This window comes from Onychostoma macrolepis, chromosome 25, assembly GCF_012432095.1.
Source record: "Onychostoma macrolepis isolate SWU-2019 chromosome 25, ASM1243209v1, whole genome shotgun sequence".
In the NCBI taxonomy this organism is placed as follows: Eukaryota; Metazoa; Chordata; class Actinopteri; order Cypriniformes; family Cyprinidae; genus Onychostoma; species Onychostoma macrolepis.
Window position 1 is genome coordinate 242,650 of NC_081179.1, and position 16,576 is coordinate 259,225.

The 16,576-nt window shown below is 34.8% G+C and overlaps 2 long non-coding RNA genes across 3 annotated transcripts; both read left to right on the forward strand.

The window, feature by feature from the left end:
• The first annotated feature begins 1,683 nt into the window (after window positions 1-1,683).
• On the forward strand, window positions 1,684-5,065 carry LOC131534176 (uncharacterized). 2 transcript variants are annotated; one of them, XR_009269321.1, is made up of 5 exons: window positions 1,684-1,875; window positions 3,162-3,265; window positions 3,517-3,593; window positions 4,430-4,518; window positions 4,627-5,065. It is a non-coding gene; the product is annotated as an uncharacterized LOC131534176 (long non-coding RNA). The 2 variants fall into 2 exon arrangements; XR_009269320.1 differs by having other exon boundaries at window positions 4,430-5,065.
• Window positions 5,066-12,061: 6,996 nt separating this feature from the next.
• LOC131534174 (uncharacterized) lies at window positions 12,062-16,313 on the forward strand. The gene is made up of 4 exons (XR_009269318.1): window positions 12,062-12,349; window positions 12,454-12,527; window positions 14,011-14,045; window positions 15,620-16,313. It is a non-coding gene; the product is annotated as an uncharacterized LOC131534174 (long non-coding RNA).
• Window positions 16,314-16,576: the final 263 nt, after the last annotated feature.

Consider the following 16,576-nt stretch of genomic DNA (forward strand, 5'->3'; position numbering starts at 1 on the left):
AGCCAATCTGAGGAGATACCGTGAAGGTCAAGATCCTTGGACAGCCTTTATCAGTATCAAAGAAACTGCACCGAGCTGCCTTTTGTATTTCTCACACACAGAGGGTCTGTGTTTTTCACTCTCGGTCTTAGAATTTATCCACAACCATACTAATTAAATATTCGCTTATTTCTACGCAAAGCTTTGTTGTTGTAGTTCATTGCCGTGTTATGCTGCCCCAGAAGTCTGTCTGAAATCAGGAACCGTGTTCAAAGAGTCATCAAAGCTTTCAGACGGAGCCGCAGCGAGGTGAGTTGTCTGCTGAGTTAAATAAACACTTAGAAGCACAGACAACAAGCATGTGAAGAAAACAAGTTCATTAAGACCAGAGCAATTTTGTGTTTTTGTATGTTCATGTGAATGATTGCTTCAATGTTTAGAGAGCGCGATACAGTTTAGTTTTGATATTCACTGGATAATCAGTTGTTGTTTAAGAGACCGTCTGCAAATTCCAGCCACAGTTAAAACACGTAGGTCCAATCATTCATTCAAATTAATGAGTTTTTAACGTTGTGGTAAAGGCTACAGACACACCGAAAAGTCAAAAATGATTAAATGTCCAGAAGAAGGATGCAATACTAATGCAGTATTAGAGATTGCAAAATCAAAGTTTGACCACTGGACAGTGAAATGCACTTTGGGTCAGTATAGTCACAAAAAACAGAAATGCAACCTACGCTGGAGTCTCCAGAAGCACAAGGTATCAGGTTCTCAGAGACAAAGCTAAGGCCAAGAATTATGAATCACCTCTACTTAATAAAACTCACAAGATGAAGCGTTGTGAAATACACATTCAATCAGGCTAATTCTTGGACAACTTAATTGTTTTAATGTAATTGGTGGAGCTGTCAGACGGTCATCCAAGGATCATGTTGCCGTTATTGACGTTATTTTAAAACACAGAACAGTAAGCTATTTGTGTGAGTCTCCTGGTTCATTAGCCGCTGTAGAGAAATAATCAGAAGAATAACAAAGTGCTGTAAACCATAATACTGCTTGCATTAAAAACCAGTGTGTTCACAATTAAGATAGCCTAAAACATTAAAATAATATGACAATACACACCACTTTGCAATATCAAGCAGCAAAACAAGCTGTTTTTTACAGCTGGAAGCAGATGACACTCGAAGCCAGACACATAAATTAACAAATGCCCGCTCTTACGGGAAAATAAGGTGATAGCGCTTCAAAGCAATTTACTGTACACTGTAAAAGTGATAAGTAGACTTTACTTAAAAATTGAGGAAACCAATTGACTTAAAATTATTAAGTACATAATAATTTTTTTTAAAAAAAAAGTTATATTTTTAATTCCTATTTTTAAAAATTTTAGTTTCCTCAATTTTTAAGTTGAGTTAACTTATCACTTTTACACTGTAAAAGTGAATTTGGGTGTAAATTGGATTACGATAACTATTTGAGTCTACTTAACCTGACTTTCTGCTTTCCAAATTGTATATTCTCTATTTTCCATATTTTCATATAGTATTTTCTATGTGTGTGGGGCTAAAACTTCTGTCAGCATTCCTCTAACAGAGAATGGCTTACAGCCAATCTGAGGAGATACCGTGAAGGTCAAGATCCTTGGACAGCCTTTATCAGTATCAAAGAAACTGCACCGAGCTGCCTTTTGTATTTCTCACACACAGAGGGTCTGTGTTTTTCACTCTCGGTCTTAGAATCTATCCACGACCATACTAATTAAATATTCGCTTATTTCTACGCAAAGCTTTGTTGTTGTAGTTCATTGCCGTGTTATGCTGCCCCAGAAGTCTGTCTGAAATCAGGAACCGTGTTCAAAGAGTCATCAAAGCTTTCAGACGGAGCCGCAGCGAGGTGAGTTGTCTGCTGAGTTAAATAAACACTTAGAAGCACAGACAACAAGCATGTGAAGAAAACAAGTTCATTAAGACCAGAGCGATTTTGTGTTTTTGTATGTTCGTGTGAATGATTGCTTCAATGTTGAGATAGCGCGATACAGTTTAGTTTTGATATTCACTGGATAATCTCTTGCTGTTTGAGAGACCGTCTGCAAATTCCAGCCACAGTTAAAACACGTAGGTCCAATCATTCATTCAAATGAATGAGTTTTTAATGTTGTAGTAAAAGCTACAGACACACCGAAAAGTCAAAAATGATTAAATGTCCAGAAGAAGGATGCAATACTAATGCAGTATTAGAGATTGCAAAATCAAAGTTTGACCACTGGACAGTGAAATGCACTTTGGGTCAGTATAGTCACAAAAAACAGAAATGCAACCTACGCTGGAGTCTCCAGAAGCACAAGGTATCAGGTTCTCAGAGACAAAGCTAAGGCCAAGAATTATGAATCACCTCTACTTAATAAAACTCACAAGATGAAGCGTTGTGAAATACACATTCAATCAGGCTAATTCTTGGACAACTTAATTGTTTTAATGTAATTGGTGGAGCTGTCAGACGGTCATCCAAGGATCATGTTGCCGTTATTGACGTTATTTTAAAACACAGAACAGTAAGCTATTTGTGTGAGTCTCCTGGTTCATTAGCCGCTGTAGAGAAATAATCAGAAGAATAACAAAGTGCTGTAAACCATAAAACTGCTTGCATTAAAAACCAGTGTGTTCACAATTAAGATAGCCTAAAACATTAAAATAATATGACAATACACACCACTTTGCAATATCAAGCAGCAAAACAAGCTGTTTTTTACAGCTGGAAGCAGATGACACTCGAAGCCAGACACATAAATTAACAAATGCCCGCTCTTACGGGGAAAATAAGGTGATAGCGCTTCAAAGCAATTTACTGTACACTGTAAAAAGTGATAAGTAGACTTTACTTAAAAAAATTGAGGAAACCAATTGACTTAAAATTATTAAGTACATAATAATTTTTTTTAAAAAAAGTTATATTTTTTTAATTCCTATTTTTAAAAAATTTTAGTTTCCTCAATTTTTTTAAGTTGAGTCAACTTATCACTTTTTACACTGTAAAAAGTGAATTTGGGTGTAAATTGGATTACGATAACTATTTGAGTCTACTTAACCTGACTTTCTGCTTTCCAAATTGTAACTCAGAATTGTAGATTCTTTCAACTTAAATGTCTAGAAATCAACTTCACATGTAATCATATATTTCAGTTTCAGACCGAGTCAGATCTTTTTTTTTGACATCATGATGCACGAGCTTGTTTGCTGCGTGGAAATTTCTGCTCGACCGCCATTTTCTTTTTCTCAGATGAAAGGTTGGTTGGAAATTAGTTTTAATTAATATACTCAATAATGTAACGTTTAGCTGTGTGGTTCAGTTGATTAAGTGTTTGTGCTTGACTCATAGGCGTAAATCCCAAGGGGGACAGGACCCCCCCTATCTGAGGCTTGTCCCCCCTAAAAATATCATTACAAGCGACTCTGTGTGTTGAAAATAATATAATGGACATATACTTAAAATAATTGTGTGATTAGTAAAACAAAATCCCCCTCTCTTTCCTCACAGTGGTTTGGCCCACTGCCTGCTTTCCTTCTTTACCGATACACACAGGAGTCCGGTGAGAGAGAGCAAGTTAGTTATGTGTAAGTAGGCTGTCAAGGCTATTTTATTCTCTTTAAACATTGGGTGAAATGATTCTTTCTCTTTAATACAGATGATGCTGGATCATTAATAAATTAGTCATGACAAAAAATTATGACATCCGATGTATTTTCTATGAGCGATTATAAGGTTAACAAGTTTAATACCTTAGCTTGTCACCCACTACAACTAACACGGCGATGAGCCTGTGTGTGAACTGATATTAGGCTAATATTGTAGACCTACGTGTTGGGTTTCGTTCAATATGATGTTAAGTGGCAGATCAGTGGGTTTAATGCAGTTGAATTAATGCGAAAGAGACATACTAGGTTTCAGACGAAACCTAAAATACTATGGATGACGCAAAATAATAATTATAATATGACCACGTGGTGAACCATGAACTCATATTTAAACACGGTCTCCATGCTATGTACACATATCTATCCTTACAAGTACAATTTTGGCTGTATTATTTGTGTCCCCTTCAAAAATTGCTCTTGAGAAATTTATTGTCCCCCCCTACTGTTAGATGAAATTTTCGCCCCTGGCTTGACTTAAAATGTTACATTTACTTAAATTGATTATTTATCTCAGAAATTAAGTACTTATAATGAATTGCAGCAACATTTTAAAAGTATATCTTAAAAATTAATACTCAATACTCAAGTCGTACTGTTGTCTATTGACCTGCATTTCATCCTCATTACCAAACTTTAGACTTATATTAATTTAGAATTATCTAACCAAAATTTTAATTAACTTTGCTTATGCTTTCTCAAATGCATGTGAATTTATTTATTTTGCTAAAAATATCTGTTTTGGTTTTTCTATGCAGTGTAAACCAGTGAACCAGGAGCCTGTGTGAAGGATTTTAACGATGAGGTGCCTGGGATTTTCAGTCATTATGGGGTGTTCATCAAAATGGTTAAAGTTCTGTTTTTACTGGCTAAATGCATTATTTGGATAATATAATACAATGTTGCTTGTGCAGTTTGACTGTTGTTAATAGTTTGTTTTTCTGTTTGATTTCAGATCAGTGAAGAGTTATATAGACTATTCTATTTTTATTTATTTTTCAGAACAAAAGCCTACATTTGTGTGTTTTGTAGGTGCAATAGTAAAAGGCAAGGATTTTTGTATTCCTTTATTTTCCTGTACTCTGCTTTAGAAGTTAAGAACCAGGCAGATAATTTTGAGCTGAACACTGCTTTGATGAGCTGAGCTCAAGGTCGTTATTCAGAAGAACTTCATGAACCACCTGATAACATTGGCGTCATGATCGAGGGAGTCAAAGCTGTAAATCTTCTGAGTAGACTACAGTAAACACACAGTAATGATGTTTGAGTTTATTTATGTCTAGTCTGAGTTTGAAAGAATGTCTCAGAGTTTTAGTCGGTAGATGTTTCAGTTGTTGTTGTATGTTTGTAAGACTATCCAGTTGTTGGTTTGTATGTGTATGTCAGTGTATAAACTGAATGAATGTTAATAAATATCTCTAAAGCAATTTGAGTCTTTTGTGATGAAACTATTTTTTGCTTTTTTAGAGAAAAAAAATATATATATAATGGGAAAATATATAATTTGTAATTTGTAATCAAAAGTACATTTAAAATCATGAGGTTTTTACTTAAGGTTTTAGCAGGTAATTAAAAATTATTTGTGGAAAAATTCTTACATTTAAGTTGGAATGCAGTAAATTAAGTTTGGCTAATGTAAATAACAGAGGTGGACAGTAACAAAGTTAATTTACTTGAGTATTGTACTTACGTAAAGTACAGAAACTCAAAAAGAGTATTATTTTTTTTCTGGAAATGTATGACTTTAACTTCACTACATTTAAAAGACAAATATCATACTTTTCACTCCACTACATTTCTTTCAAGGTCCTGGAAGTAGAGAGTCGTTACTTTGAAAGCCAGTGAGTGATTTTATTTTATTTTTTTCCAGACAGTCTATCGGTAATCACTCTTGTTAGAGCTACATGAAATGATTTCTTGGCATTTTTTGAACACTGAGCAGTTGAACATGTGATATTTATTTACAGCAATTCAATAAGTAGTTAATTTTGTGGTATATATTAGACAATATTGTTTGATTTTGCTAAATAGTGTAAATGAAAATATTAGCTCTAAAGCCACTGAAGAACTGTTGTGTGTCTCCTAACAAAACACAATACTGTAGGTGTTTGACTGAAACAGCGCTGCAAACCGTTCTGTGTTTGACTTCAAAGTACAGCGAGAGCGATTAGAGAGCATTTTGGTGTTTATTTTATTTATTTTTTTATGAACTCACTTGTTTCATTTCTATAGGCTTTTAACATTCGAAAGGCTCTTTACTTCAAAGATGCTAAAAGATAGTCAGTGTATTGTAAGTTGTTTCACAGGCATAATGTATTGCAAGAATTACAGACAACAATAATAAAAACATAAAATGGAAAATTTACTTTTGGTCTTTACAACTTTCACTTGTAATGGAGTAATATTTGACCAGCAGTATCTATACTTTCACTCAAGTAATGGAACAGTGTACTTTGTCCAGCTCTGGTAAATAATAGGATTGTATGAACTCAAATAATATAAGTGTCATTGACCTAGTGTAATTAAGTTTATAAAGGCAAGGCAAGGCAAGTTTATTTATATAGCACATTTCATACACAGTGGTAATTCAAAGTGCATAACACAAAAGGAAGTGAAATAGTCATTAAAAATAATAATAAACACAACAATAAAAACAAGGAATTTAAAAATAATAATAATCACAACAATAAAAACTAAATGATATAAAAGTTGATTTAAAAATGATTTAAAACATTTAAGAATAGAAAGTGATTATACATAGTGCAATCAGTTCGGACGTAGCACAGTGCTCATTCAACAAATGCACAGCTAAACAGATGAGTTTTGAGTCTGGATTTAAAAGTGGCTAATATTTTAGCACATCTGATCTCTTCTGGAAGCTGGTTCCAACTGCGGGTGGCATAATAGCTAAAAGCAGACTCCCCTTGTTTTGTGTGAACCCTTGGCGTTTCTAACTGACTCGATCCTAATGATCTGAGTGGTCTGTTAGGTTTATATTCAGTGAGCATATCTGCAATGTATTTAGGTCCTAGGCCATTGAGAGATTTATAAACGAGTAAAAGTATTTTAAAATCAATCCTAAATGTAACTGGAAGCCAGTGTAAGGACCTGAAGACTGGTGTGATATGCTCTGATTTTCTGGTTCTAGTCAGAATCCTGGCAGCAGCGTTCTGGATGAGCTGCAGCTGTCTAATGGTCTTCTTTGGAAGGAGACCATTACAATAATCCACTCTGCTGGTGATAAAGGCATGAACAAGTTTCTCCAAGTCTTGACTGGACACAAAACATCTAATTCTTGCAATGTTTTTGAGATGATAGTATGCTGATTTAGTTACTGCTTTGACATGATTACTAAAACTAAGGTCTGTCTCCAGAGTCACCCCAAGATTTTTGACTTGGTTTTTAGTTGATTGACCCCTAGAGTCAAGGTATGCATTCACCTTGCGAACTTCATCTTTGTTTCCAAATGCAATGACTTCAGTTGTCTCCTTGTTTAACTGAAGAAAGTTCTGGGACATCCAACAGTTTATTTCATCAATGCATTGGCAGAGGGAGTCAATGGGGCTGTAGTCATTTGGAGATAAGGCTAGGTAAATCTGGGTATCATCAGCATAGCTGTGAAAGGCAATTTGGTTCTTTCTCATTATTTGACTTAGTGGGAGCATATACAGGCTAAACAAGAGCGGTGCAAGAATTGAGCCTTGTGGGACTCCGCATGTCATGGACGTCCACTTAGACTTATGCTCTCCTATACTCACATAATAACCTCTCCCTTCTAAGTATGACCTGAACCATTTACCATTTAGTACCATCCCAGAAAGCCTGACTCAGTTTTCCAGTCTCTCTAGAAGTATGTTATGATCAACAGTGTCAAACGCAGCACTGTGCTTTCTTATGAGTTTCATATTATGTTCAATTGCCTTATAATGCATATGTGTCACTTGTAGTTTGCTTACTCTTTCATGAAGGAATGTAGAAGTTTTTACAAACTGTGTGTGTTCACTACTCACTGCTGTGTGTGTGTGATTTGTGTGTGTGTGTGTGCACTTGGATGGGTGAAATGCAGAGCACGTATTCAGAGTATGGGACACCATACTTGGCCACACGTCAATTTCACTTAAACCTGCAGTTGTCTGTGTCATTAAAGGGTTACTCCACCCCAAAATGAAAATTTTGTCATTAATCACTTACCCCCCATGTCATTTCAAAGCCTTAAAAGCTTTGTTCATCTTCGGAACACAATTTAAGATATTTTGGTTGAAAATCGGGAGGCTTGTGACTGTCCCATTGACTGCCAAGTAAATAACACTGTCAAGGTCCAGAAAAGTATGAAAAACATCGTCAGAATAGTCCATCTGCCATGAAGCTACGAGAATACTTTTTGTACGCAAAGTTAAAAAAAAACGACTTTATTCAAGTTCACAATTCGTCTCCTCTGTCTCTCCGCGTCACTGTAGTGCCATTTTGGAGAATATCCGCTGGACGCAAACTGTGTCACTGTGTTCTGTGTCAGCCGCACCGCACGGATACGTCTTCTACGTTTATTTACACTTTGATTTGAATGAAAACAGCGTATCCGTGTGGTGCGGCTGACACAGAACAGCGTACGCAGTTTGCGTCCAGCGGATATTCTCCAAAATGGCGCCACGCTGACACAGAGGAGACGAGTTGTTGAATAAAGTCATTTTTTTCCTTTGCGTACAAAAAGTATTCTCGTAGCTTCATAATGTTATGGTTGAACCACTGATGGCAGATGGACTATTCTGATGATGTTTTTCATACTTTTCTGTGCCTTGACAGTGTTAATTGCTTGGCAGTCAATGGGATAGTGACAAGTCTCCCGGTTTTCATCCAAAATATCTTAAATTATGTTCCAAAGATGAACAAAGCTTTTACGGGTTTGGAACGACATGGGGGCAAGTGATTAATGACAAAAATTCATTTTGGGGTGGAGTAACCCTTTAATGATTATCAAACAACAAAAGAAAAGGGAAACATCACTCTCTGCTCTTGACTGAATGGCTTAAGTTGCTTTAATAAGTAATATTTGTAGGCTATTATTTACATGAATACTACTGTTAGACATTAGTTGGCCTAGTATATATGTTTTTCTTTAGAATCAAAATTTAATTTAAACTTTATGTATATAAATCTTTAACACTAAAAATTCATTCATACTGGTGCATTTACAAATACATGTTTTATATACATTTGTTTTTTTTTATATAATTGCAATTTGTTCAAGCATGCTGTTTCTAATCTTTTAAAGGGGTCATATGATGCAATTTCTTGTTTTCCTTTTCTCTAGTGTGTTATGTAGCTGTTTGTGCATGTATAAGATCTGCAGAGTTACAAAGCTAAAAGTCTCCCACAAAAGGAAAGCACATTATTTGGCCTTCCAAAAGTAGATGCAATTACGAATCATTGTTAAGATTTGTTTACAACAGAACAGCGCAACCCAAATGTTCGAATTTGTGCAACACATTTTATGGATGACAGTTTCGTGAACCTAGGAGAGTACAAGGCTGGGTGTGCACAAAGGCTATTTCTTAAAAAAAAGGTAAATTCCGACTTTGCTATGACAATCTGGCGCTTCTGAATCAGCGACTGTAAGTATGTTTTGTTATTAGTTTAAGTATTTGCTATTGACAGTTCAAATGCGGAGTTTTGCGTGTGATGCATCATGTGTGTGTGTGTGTGTGTGTGTGTGTGTGTGTGAGGGGAACAGGGTCACATCACAGTGGAGTGTACAGCCCGTTAGAAATCGTTTTAACCGCGGCTTGTGTGCAAATATATACGAGCATCATCATCACGCGACTCTGTTCCCCTCTCGGGCTTGAACTGATAAAACTAACTTGAAAGCTGAAGCTCGCGATTATGGTAAGGGGCATATTTCTGACTTGTGCTTGTAGTGTTTGGCCAATCACAATGCACTGTGTCAGCTGGCCAATCAGAGCAGAATGTGCTTGTTGGAAGGAGGGGCTTTGTAGAAAACAACATGTTTGAGAGAGGCGGGGCATAGAGGAACTACAATAATGTACAGTATTTGAAAAATAATGTGTTTTTTGAACATTAAAGCATGTCAACATATTCTGTTACACCAAATACACAAAATAATGATCTTTAAAATAGCATCATATAACCCCTTTAAATCTTCTGAATTAGCTTTTCTAATCTTTTTGTATTCTATCTATTTGTTTTCTTTTTATTTATTATACAATTAACAAAAGCAAAAAAGGCCTCTAACACTAGCTTGCTCTATTCTTTTTTTATTCTGTTTTTCTTTTTGTATTCTGTTTTCCTACTTGAGAGATATCCATCTCATTTGTTTTCACTGTTACTTAGCTGATTTTTGTATTTGCTTTGTATGATTATATTAATACATTGTTCTTTACTTCTCAACAACTTTTAATGTCTGCTGATTGTATTTACATCCTGAAAAAGTAATTTTCTAATTTTAGTTTTAATATCTGACAGCAATTAAATATGTTCTCTGTTTTAAATTTCTCAATAAAGCTTTTAATCGACTAATAGACTATATCTCTCTTCATTCATGAATGAGATGGCTGTTTGTTTGTGTTAGCAGAGGCAAAAGTACATTAAGTGGGGGCCCTAGGTTAAATCAATCAATGAGGCTCTTCTAAAATATATATATTTTTATCCTCGTTACTTAAAGTGTAGAATTAATTTCTAATTCATCTGATATGCGATTCCCTGACCAATCCTCTAACAGGACCGTGAAGAAGAGGTCAGATAAAATAGAAATTGATTTTGACGATTTTTTAGTTCAAGGAATACAAAGAGACTGGAGTAGGGAGGTCAAGAAATAGGAGAAGAAGGAACGTCGCAGACGGGCCCAAGAGAGAGCGAGAGGACCAGAAGATCATCTTCAAAATGAAGGCAATATTGAGACTGATGAGAAAACATATAAGAGGATAATGAAATTGATAAGGGAGATGATTGAGTTATGTGATTATTCAGCTGAACTGCAAAAGTTAACAAATGATTTAGAGACAGTGAAACTCTAGACTCCTGTTATAAAAATATGAGTGTTGAAAGCTGTGTATAAATATATCCTATGTTGAAACCATAGATGATGATAACTTTGTAGGTCTAACAGTTATATAGTTGCTGTGCTTATTTTGTAACATAACGGTTAAAAGCAAGAGGATGCATTTTGCAATGATATGCAAGATGGAATTTTTAGCTAACCGTGGCATAAGATGCTCATAACACCTGTTAGAGGTGTTATATTGTGGCTTAGACATATAGGCTTATGTGTTGCTTATGTTTTAAAAAGGTGTCACAATTATTCCTATAGTTTAAAATAGAACTAGACACGTTTGCTATCTAGAGATGTTGTAATATTTCCTTTTGAACTTTTGACATTACTTTGTGCAGACTCTGACATAAAAGGTCATGCTTCCTGCCTGAGATGGAGGAGGCAGTTACAAGCAGTAACAGAAAGAATGGTTATGGGAGGTTTTAATGAGATCAATGCAAATGATATGCAAGAACTATATAAATGCTTGTTAGACTATTTGTCAGTGCCGACTTTTCGTGGTGAAGACTACTCGCTGTTATTTTTTTATTTGCTTATGAGTTATTTGTTTTTTTTAATAAAACGAAACCAATGCTTTGGTGATTCGTTAACTTTCTTAAACAAGTCTCTGAGTGATTAATTAACAATAATAACTTGTTATCTGAACCTGAATACAACCTAATCGAGCTTCAAGAGGTACGGACTTGACTGAGCCAGGACGGTCACCGGCTGGAAAGCATCCAGAATCATTAACGACATCCATCCAGATAAGAGGTAATTAGACAATTGCTATTTACAAGGTACTTATGAGTGATGAAGATGTGAATTATGAATTTTTGGGGCTTTTAACCAGTATAGAAGCACAACAAAAGATATAATTATACAACACACAAAAAGTAGTCAAAACACATCTAACAGAACATAAATTGTAGGGATGCACAATATTATTGGAACGTTATCAGAATCGGCTGATAAAGGCTTAAAAATGTAAACATCGGCATCAACCCGATATGAAAAAATATACCGATATGCCTTGCTGATAAAACGAATAATAACTCCCCAGACAGCAGTTGACTCTGTGCCGGATCCGTTTTCAAACTGGCAAATCCGTATTACAGTCACACCCGTTTCAGTGCTGTAACACGGATCCAGCCTGGTCCGGTTTCAGTGGGCGGGAACTACTGTCACAGAGCAGATCCGGGCCGCGTCCGAAATGAGCGCGTGTTTATCTGCAGTTCAGAACAGAAGACATCAAAGATATTTGCTTTGATCAAAGCAATAAATTGTATTTTGAAGTAAATTAAAATAGAAAAACATTATTTTAAATTGTAATACTTTTTTTCTGTATTTTTGATCAAATAAATGCTGGCTTGATTAGGATTTCGCGGAAAGAGTAAAAAAAATGTGTTGTAATATACTGTTTCAATATCTTAGAGAAATCAATTTAAGTGGAAGGATATAGTTTTTTTTTTTTTTTTAAACAATGCTTATACACAACATTCTGGTCCACACTCACACCAGATGGTGGCGGTAATGCACCAAAAAGTTGTTTGCCAACCACCAAAAAACCTTAATAGAAGAAGAAGACGTCAAGACCATTGAGGCACGGGCTGTTATCCTCTAAAACTTCTCCAAGGTATGTCACACCGTGTGATATCACACTGTTCTACTAACAAATTGATCTCTTATTATGTTGTGTACTCGATAACTTAAAGGTTTGATGTTTTTATTGCTCCTTAGATCGGTGTTGGACCGGCGAACACTTAGGCCCATGTTATCAGAGGACTTGCTAACATGAAGAAAACGGTCCAGAGGTCTGTAATTATACGTAATTTACGAATTTTAACTTAATTACTGAATTTAAACTATAGTAATTTTGACTGCTTCTATTAAAATTTTATGTTTAAGATTGCTGCCTGTCATGGTGGGCTAGCAGTGTTAATGTTTAAGCGCTAACCCTCAAGGCTGCATGCATTTATTTGATCAAAAATAAAATTAAAAAAGTAATATTGTGAAATATCATTTGAATATATTTTAAAATGTAATTTATTCCTGTGAATTTTCAGCATCATTAATGCAGTCTTCAGTGCATGATCGTTCGAAATCATTGTAACATGCTGATTTAGTGCTGGATTTATATTGGTGCTCAGTTATCAGTAATGGTTCTTCTTATTATTATTATTAGATGTAAAAAAAACAAAAAAAATACAGTTTTTGCTGCTTAACATTTTCTGGAAACATTTTTATGATTCTTTGATGAATAGACAGTTCAAAAGAACATCATTTATTTGAAATATATTTTTTGCTTCATTAGAAATGTTTTTACTTTTATCAATTTAATGCCTATTTGCTAAATGAAAACAGTCATTTCTATTAAATAACACACACCAAACATGTGAATGGTTGTATATCATGGTTTCTGCATATATTAAGGAGCATAACTGTTTTTCAACTGATAATAATCAGAAATGTTTCTTGAGCAGCAAATAATAATATTAGAATGGTTTCTGAAGGATCATGTGACACTGAAGACGAGTAATGATGCTGAAAATACAGCTTTGATCACAGGAATAAATTACGTTTTACAATATATTCATAAAAAAACATTTTAACTGATAATTACTTTTAAAATTGTAATTAAAATATAATTTATTTCTGTGATGGCAAAGCTGAATAAATAAATGCTTTTCTTTTTAACTTCTTTTTATTCATCAATAAATCCTGAAAAAAGTATCACAGGTTCCCAAAAAATTAAGCAGCACAACTGTTTCCAACATCGATAACAACGGAGTATCAAATTAGTATATTATAATGATTTCTGAAGGATCATGTGACACTGAAGACGAGTAATGATGCTGAAGATTCAGCTTTGATCACAGGAATAAATTATATTTTGAAGTATATTAAAATGGAAAACCATTATTTTATTTCATTTCATTATTTTTAATACTTCACAATATTAGTTTTTTTTTCTGTATTTTTGATCAAATAAATGCTGGCTTGATGAGCATAAGAGACTTATTTCAAGAACATTAAAAACAGTAATGTGTCCAAACTTTTGACGAGCCCGGTCCCCTTGAATAAGCAGGCAGAACGCTTCAGGCACACTGAATGATAGAAACAGAGGGGCACTGAGGAGACAGACATGTATTACATTATATTGTTTGGTATGGTTTATTTATAAAAGCTTTGCCAAAATATGCTTTTATTTCTGTTAACGGTATGCTCCATGTTAATTGGGTAAATTAACTGAGAAATTGTCCAGCAACACTATATAACGATCTGTTTCAATTTCAGGTTCCACCTGAGAGCCGGGACTGTCGAATAGTAAGGTGAGTCCATTTTTTTTATTTTTTAGTTTTCAGTGGAGTTTGAGTTATTCAAGCTATTTGAATGCCACAATTTATAATTGAGTATTGATAATAATGAGTGCCTGATAATGTTGCAACTTGTGCTGTTCAGAACATACTGTTTGTTAGGGCCGATTGAGGCTTGCAGCTTTCTGGAGAAATGCTCCTTCAAATAACTTCACACTCATCCTGAACAATATACCTGTTATGAGAGTCACAGTCATCTAGCAATGCTATAGTCTGTGCGTCATCTGGGTACAAACCCTTTTTCATCTCAAGTCGGTGATTAAAGGAAGTGTGTATGACACTGATGTCCCATGCACTAATTTCCACAGTGGAGCATGTTAATAAACTGTGACTCTTATGTGTAAGGCTTAAACATTGCCTTCCTTGCTTTGTAATACTAAATGAAACAAATACATTCATAACATATCTGTGTAATATGCAATTAGTTGTGTATTTTTTAATATATAAAACAGGTGGCACAGTTTCCCCTTGCTTTTCTTCTCTGTTATATCAGTTGTTATACTTTACACCTATGGGCAGTAAGCAGAATGAACATTATCTTTGTTACACACAAAGCTGGACAAAATTACTCGATTACAGGTAAATTCAATATTCTGATCATATTTTTTTAAGCACTTTTACCGAATTCCAAACCACATCAATCATAATAACTACTATTAATTTTGTGTACGATCATTTTATAATTATATAATCAACAAGAACTGGAAGTGAAAAACGCTTACTGATGCTCCAGAAGGAAACACGATACATTAAGGGGGTGAAAACTTTTAAACAGAATGAAGGTGTACATTTTTCTTATTTTTCCTAAATATTTTTTTCATTTAGTACTGCCCTTCAGAAGCTACAGAAGATACTTCCCAGACAGCAAGCAGTGTCAGCCCAGATCTGGCCCACATCTGGCCCGCATTGATTTCACGTGGGCCAGATGTGGGCCGGATCTGGGCCAACACTATGTTGCTGTCCGGGTTACATGTTTCCCACAAGACAAAATAAGTTCAATTTACCCTTCTTCAAATTCAAAAAGTTTTCACCCCCTTAATGCATTATTTTTTCTTCTGGAGCATCAGTGAGCGTTTAAACCTTCTGTAATAGTTGCATATGAGTCCCTCAGTTGTCCTCAGTGTGAAAAGATGGATCTCAAAATCATACAGTCACTGCTGATTTTTCTGAAGAACAGCAGACAGTTTAACTGTTCAGAACAAACAAGGGACTCATGAGCAACTTTCACTAAACAAAAACACACAGCTGTGGATCATTCAAGGAATAACACAGTATTAAGAATCAAGTGGATATAAACAACGGGGTCATTTTTATAAATTCAACAATTTTTTCTCTTGTGGACAACATGTAAATGTCTTATCCCTCTTATTTTGGTAAAATAATTAACATTTTGCAGATTCTGCAAGGTGTATGTAAACTTTTGACCTTATGTGTGTGTTTGTGTATATATGTACTGTATGTATATGTGTGTGTATAATATTTAAAATTAATATTTTAATATTAAAAAGATAATCTTTTTTTTTTTTTAGAGACAACGAAAAGGGGGGAACTGTCTTTAAGCTGTGGAGTCAGATGGAGGGCTCGCATTTACCTCAAAAACGGCATTGCAGAAGACTCGAACAACTAGAACCAACTCAAGCACACAATGGTGACACCCATTTGTAAGACATTTCCCTGTGATATAAAATTTCCCTGTGGTAATTATTCAGATTCTTCTCATTCTCATTGTGTAGCACTGTTTTAAGCTTGTTTAATATTATGTACAGTAAGCACTAGAAGTAGAGACATATACTACTTGGGGTAGTTTTTTAAATTAACTTTAATTTTGCTTTTGATGCAAAAATTATCAAAAGAAAAGATGTAGTGTAGTAATTCAATTGTTTTAATATGAATATTATTTTAATAGTGTTCAGGACAGTAATTGTCTGTACATCTAAATCATTTCTTTAAACTTTTTGTTGTCTAAGACCTTCGTGTTATACCTTAAGACAAAAAAAAGATATTTAATTATGTATTATGTACCCAGACAGCAACATAGTTCTGGCCCAGGTCCAGCCCACATCTGGCCCGTGTGAAATCCATGCGGGCCAGTTGTGGGCCAGTTGTGGGCCGGATCTGAGCCGACACTGCTTGCTGTCTGGGTAAGATGCTTGTAATCATTGCTTTAAAGGTATTTATAATTTCTACTTAAATAGTCATTATCTACTTGTATGATTTGTATTATCCGGTAACTGTACAAATACTGTGGCATATGGACATTACTCTTTTTATTTGTAACTTTTAAATGCAATACTCTTTTTAAATGCATTTTCTGTAAAGCTGCATTGGAATATGTATTGTGAAAAGCACTTTACAAATAAACAAATTGTGTTTGAATTCTAGATATGTATACAACTTATTTGTGTGTGTGTATGAAGGCATATATAATAATACACAAAATGAGCTGGCCCAGATCCGGCATGGTACTGGACCAGATCCTGCCCACA